Here is a 5,887-nt window from a genome sequence, read left to right on the forward strand (position 1 = left end):
GGAGAGAAGGAGAAGAGAAGAGAAGAGAAGAGAAGAGAAGAGAAGAGAAGAGAAGAGAAGAGAAGAGAAGAGAAGAGAAGAGAAGAGAAAGAGAAGAGAAAACTCCCTGTGTTTCTGCTGCCTGTCTGGTTGCTTCTTTCTATATTCCTGGGAACTGAAAGTCATTTTAATTACTTGGACCAATATACTTTGGAAGACAATTCTGCTGCCACAGCTATAAAAAATATTGGAGGGCAAGCCAAAGGATATGTAATTAATTTTTCCCTGGGATCCTTAGGTTGAGATTCTCCAGTCCATTAGAAATTTGACTTACAGAAATACCAGGAGACAGGTCCCGAAACCTACATTCAATTCCTTCAGGTGCTGAATGCCTCCAGAAAGTAGCCGTCACCTCCAACATCCTGGTCTGGTCAGCAGTGGGCTTGGGGTTTGTCCCTTCAGGAACCTGGTGATCTACTGGGGCCGGCCAGTTAGCGAGTGGGTGATTCTCTGGTATGCTTGGGTGCTGCAGGGCAGACCCTAGGGTTATTTTTTGTTCTCTCTGGATTTGGTAAGTGTGAGTATGGATTCTTTTCCCTCCTGCATTCCTCATGAAAGCTCAGAGCTCCTGGTGACCATGGAACAGGACTTCCTCATGATATCTCAAGCCAGAGAAGAGTTCCAGGCAGGGGACCCTTGTGGGACCTATGGAGTTAGGGCTCAATGACAAGGATTCAAGCCCCATTCTCTCTCTCCCTCTTCTAGATCCTCTCTTGACTGAGGAAGGCTGAGCCCCAGTTCTTCCAGGTTTCTGGGTCTCCGCAGCAAAACTATGTGCTGGGACTTCTTTAAGAGGAGAGTGTGGGTTCTCAGTCAAGTTCTTACTTGGATGCTAAACTCCCAGTCATGGCCAAAGAGCCCCACAAGTCCCCCCATGAACCTTCACCTTCCCTATTGTCTACGCTTTGGGACTGCCATGTGTCACAGGAGGATTTTTACCTTCACAGGAGAAGCAGGATCTCTATAGTTGACATCCCTGGCTTTCAGCCCTGCTAAGGACCATGTTTGCTCACAGTTATGGACTCTGACTAGGAGGCAGGCACAGTGTCACAGACTTTATGTGGAAACCTCCACTGGAGTCGCTCTGCAACTCTGGTATGGTAATGTCCTACTTTACAGGAGAGGCAATAAGGCCCAGAGAAGTCAACTTGGCTAAGGTCAGCCAGCTAGCATGTGGAAAGCAAGACGCCCTGACTCTATAGTGTGTGCTTTAACTATAGCAGTGTCCAACCTGCTCTCTAGTGTGTGCCTTAACTCTAGCAGTGTGCAACCTGGATCTAACTGGTCCTCTTCTGTGACTTCATAAAAGGCCGTTGTTGGTTTCTAAAGAAGCTTTTGGCTTGAAAATGCTAGTCTGTGCCTGAGAAGATTTTTTTTTTTTTTTTTTTTTAACAAGCATACAGATACAGTGAAAATAGAGGGTAGAAAAATTCATACTCCCACGGGAATCTCCTACCTGTGCTGTCTGGTGCCCTGGGCTTCTTCCTCTGGGCTGCCGTACAATCAGGATCCTTCGAGAAAGCCTGGTGCTAAAATGTTGCTCAATTTTAATTACAGTCCCAACCCTTGCTGTCAGATGCCCTTCTGAAATTGTTTTAATTGAAGTTCCATGAATCCTGGCGAGTTCAGGCGGAGTTCATCTCTAAGCCCATCCTGATTTCATTAAAGATTTGATCTTTCTTTTTTCACCAATAAAACATTTATTATCGCTATCTGTTCCGTAACCGTTTTCCCTCTCCAAAGGGGAGGGAGGGAAACCGAGCCTATCTTCATGCCAATAAAAAAAGGAAGAATCATCTGTTGATTTTTCTGGCATGCAATAGCAGTAACATGTTAAAATAATAATTAACTTATTACATTCCTTTTAAATGAAGGCAGTACTCATTCCAGAGGACATTCAAGCCTGCAGGTAACTATTTATGTAACAGCACACAGAGACTGGAAAAAACGGCTTTTTAAATATTGATAGTGTATGCATGTATGTGAGTTATGTGGCTGTGTTTGTGCACCTGTGACCGTGTGCATGTGTTCATGTGCATATGAGTAAGTACATGTGTTTGTAAGTGTATGCCTATCTATGTATTTATGTGTATATGGTTATACACGTTTGAATCCATGTGCACGCATGTGTGTTTGAGTACATCTGTGTATATGAGTGTGTGTATGTGTTCATGTGTATGTGAAAGCATGTGTACATGCATGTTCGTGTGTATGCATGTGTGAATGTATGCGTGTGTGCGTGTGTCTATGTGTGCATTTATCTGAGATGCCAAGGCTGTGAAATATCTGATATAGGGATGGCTTTTGAACACCCTCGCCACGGGAACAAAGTTATAAAAGAATCAAATAAACGAGGAGTAAAATCTCACGTAGTGATGCTTGTTGAGCCCTGACTGTTATTTAGACAGAGTGCTCCTTGGCCAGTCTTAGCTTTACCTTCTGGAAAAGGGCTGTCCTCATTTATGTCAGTCTTCCACCAGTTCTTGGCCAGCCCACTGCCCACCTCCTGCTCGTCAGATCTGAGTCACACTTGTGAGTGCTTTTGTTAAGATCTGAGCAACTTGCTCCTCCTAGATCTGTGTTTCGTGTATGTAATGTACCTAAAATACACTAAATGACAGTTTATAATATCATTATCTACAGTTAAATATATTAGAACTTCAAAAATCTAAAGAAAGTGTAGCCATATGTGGAAATGGCCTATCCCATGCCCTTTTAACCTTCTCTCTCAAAGTTTCAACTGGACCAGACAGGCAACGTATAAAAATCGTAAGTCTGCACAAATCAACCTGTTATTTTAGCCCATGGTTGTCATGAAAGGAGACCAGGTTATTTAGACAGTAAATAACAATCGAGGACTAATTTATTTTACTTTTCCCTTCGTTTTCTCTCAGTACCGGGTTCCAATGTGTTCTTTATTACACGGTTTGATAATTCAAGGATGGCTCAGTCAAGCCCCACTGCCCTGCCGCTGCCTCCCCAGCCCCCAATAACATGGGAGTTGATTTAAAACTTCACTCTGAACAGCCCCGGGGTCATTAGGAACAGTGTGGATGGAGTATGGATTAGGTTTAAAAGTAATAAAAAAGTAGACCTGTTGGTTAGGTGAAAAATTCGCTATCAGATTCCTGAGCACAGCGCTCCTTTTCATGTGCAAACGGCACTAAATGAGGCATTTAATTCAACAAATCCAAAGTTCTGATCCGCCAGAAATCGAGGCTGGGTTAGTTCAATTTGTTACAAACGATCCGGGCATGATCAAAGTCGCAAGCGCTGAGTTCAGCATGCTGCTTAAATTAGTCTAACACCAAAGTCTTCGGCTGGGAGACAGTATTCGGAGTGTCTCACCAGAGGAGAAATTCTTTCTCACACATGGTTCTAATATCGTGGCATGCCAGCTTTCCTTTTTAAATGGGCTGACAAGGAGGCGCAGCGCTAACTTTCTGACTCCAGAAACTTCTTGTGCTGTCACCCGCAAACCAGCTAGGATAATTTTTCCTCGGCTTCCTTATTAAAGCCTGAATGAAGGGATTGTGCGGCTTTCTTAATGTCACTCGGTCCTGTTTGCCATAAATTCAGGCGCTCACGATGAAAGCTGCACTTACGTTTCGCTGGGAAATGGTACAGGGAGCATGCACCCCGGTTCACAATAAATAAGTAAGCGGGAGTTATTAAGGGAATTTCATATTGCTGCCTTATTACAGCGGCAGTTTAGATAATGGCTTCTGAAAAAAAACACATCTCCATCTTCCCTGGCCAGAGCGTGGGGGTAGGCGGGCGGGGTCATTCCCTGGTGCCGAGGTGGACGGCGAAGGCAGCTGGGGTGAGAATGGAAGAGGTGGTGTTTGAGAAAATAATATAATATTTACATTTTTGCATACTGTTTGCCTTTTTCGCTCAGCAGGGAAACTCAAAGGCCTGTTGGCCAACGTGACACCCACCGCTGCAGGCTTCCTGCCTCCGATTGTTTGTTTTTTGTAGGAGAGAGACTTGGAGTTGTTTAGACTATGAGCCTAATTTTAGAGGATTATAATTATGTTGCTTCTAAACCACATATTTTCCAGAATTTGCTGCCCCATGAAAATAACTCACATGTGTGTCCAGCCTGGCTGGCAGCCAGCAGGATGCCCAGGGCCTTAGGCATTGTGGGGTGCTCCCAGAGAAAGGGACAGCAGTACAGCCTTGTATTCAAGAGGCCGGAGAGTTGGGTTTGAGCTGCTCTCTTCCTGCTCTTGGGTCTTGAGTACCTGACATGACTTCTCGGATAGCATTTTGACAAGGGTATTTTCTGTGGAATGGGGGTTCTGAGAACATCCTGCAGGGCACCAAAATAAAAAAAAAAAAAATCTGGGGATCTCTGCAGTTCCTTCCCCCTTTGAAAAATCCTACGTGCACAGGGATGGGGAGATGGCTCTGTTGGTAAAGTGTCCAGCCCTGTAGGAATGAAGGCCCTGAAGGTGTTGGGAAGCCCAAAGGAATACCAGTAGGGTCAACTAACCTGGACCCCTGAGAGCTCTCAGAGACTGAGCCACCAACCAAAGAACATTCAAGGGCTAAATGACAGCCTGGCACATACGTAGCAGATGTACAGCTCAGTCTCCATGGCTGCGTTGTCTGGCCTCAGTAGGAGAAGAAGATCCTATTCCTGCAGAGACTTGATGTGCTAGGGTGGGGGTATGCTCAGGGGGTTCTACCCTCTCAGAGGAGAAATGGGGGGACCAGGTGGGGGAGAAGCATTTGGGTTGTATGTAATAAAAGTAAAAGAATTTCCAGATTTTTTTTTTTAAGTAGGGTGGAAAGCAATAGATGAAGACATTTATCTACCTCTGGCTTTGGCACACACATGTCTGTATATACACAGGAAACATGTATGTAGATCACACATGCACACACATACCAAAAATTAAATAGATAAATAAAAGGCTCTTCAGGTCTCTGATTTGTAAGGATGCTTCCTTTATGGCAGAAATCAATAGCATGGGGTCCAGAGGACAGTTTCTCATGACAAATTTTTATGACGCCTTCATTCACTCAAGATGGATTTCCCGACACCGGGTACAGCATCCTCTCATGAATCCTCAGGTCTGTGTCATCCACACACTCGATGCTCAGTGATGATCAGAGGATGCACTGAATCACACAGTGTTCAAATTAACATCCAAACCAGCCAGAGCAGGTGACCTCATTAAAAACTCAGAGTCCAGTCCAGTTGGTCTGGAGTGGGGTTCTGTTGTCTGTCTGCTCCCATGTGCTATTGGCTCTGCAGAGTGACTAGCAAGGACATCTAGAGTTCACCTGTCTCCATTCAAAACATACCAAACACTGCTTATCATTTCCTGGTGTGATGCCTAGCCACGTCCCTGAGCTGAGCTTCATCTTGTGAAACAACCTGTGCTTTCTAGAGATCCTGTGATTCAAAATATATGGCCATTCCTCTGACGCTGGTCCCAAGTCAGCACTGAAACTGGTGCATGGGTAGAGATGGATGCTTATCCAGGTCCTGGAGACATCCAAAAGGCATGACAGGAACCTGCTGGAACATTTTTGACTTAGTCAGGACACCTAGGGGGATAGCTAAGTATGTATTCAACCATACCAGCATTGCCCTTGCAAATTTTCCGAGCCTGGACATGAGAGTCCAGGTGGTAGAACATTCCCTGTGTTCTGAGCTCAGGCAATCGGGGACAACATGGACAGAGCTGGCCCAGAGACAAGAATATTATATAAATATCCAAAAACTCTCATGATTCAACAATAAGAAAGCACAAACCACATAGTTTTGAAATGAGCAAGATATTTTAATAGACATCATACAAAAAAAAAAAAAAAAAAAAAAAAAAAAAAAAAA

The sequence above is a fragment of the Mus pahari genome, chromosome 20, assembly GCF_900095145.1.
Source record: "Mus pahari chromosome 20, PAHARI_EIJ_v1.1, whole genome shotgun sequence".
In the NCBI taxonomy this organism is placed as follows: Eukaryota; Metazoa; Chordata; class Mammalia; order Rodentia; family Muridae; genus Mus; species Mus pahari.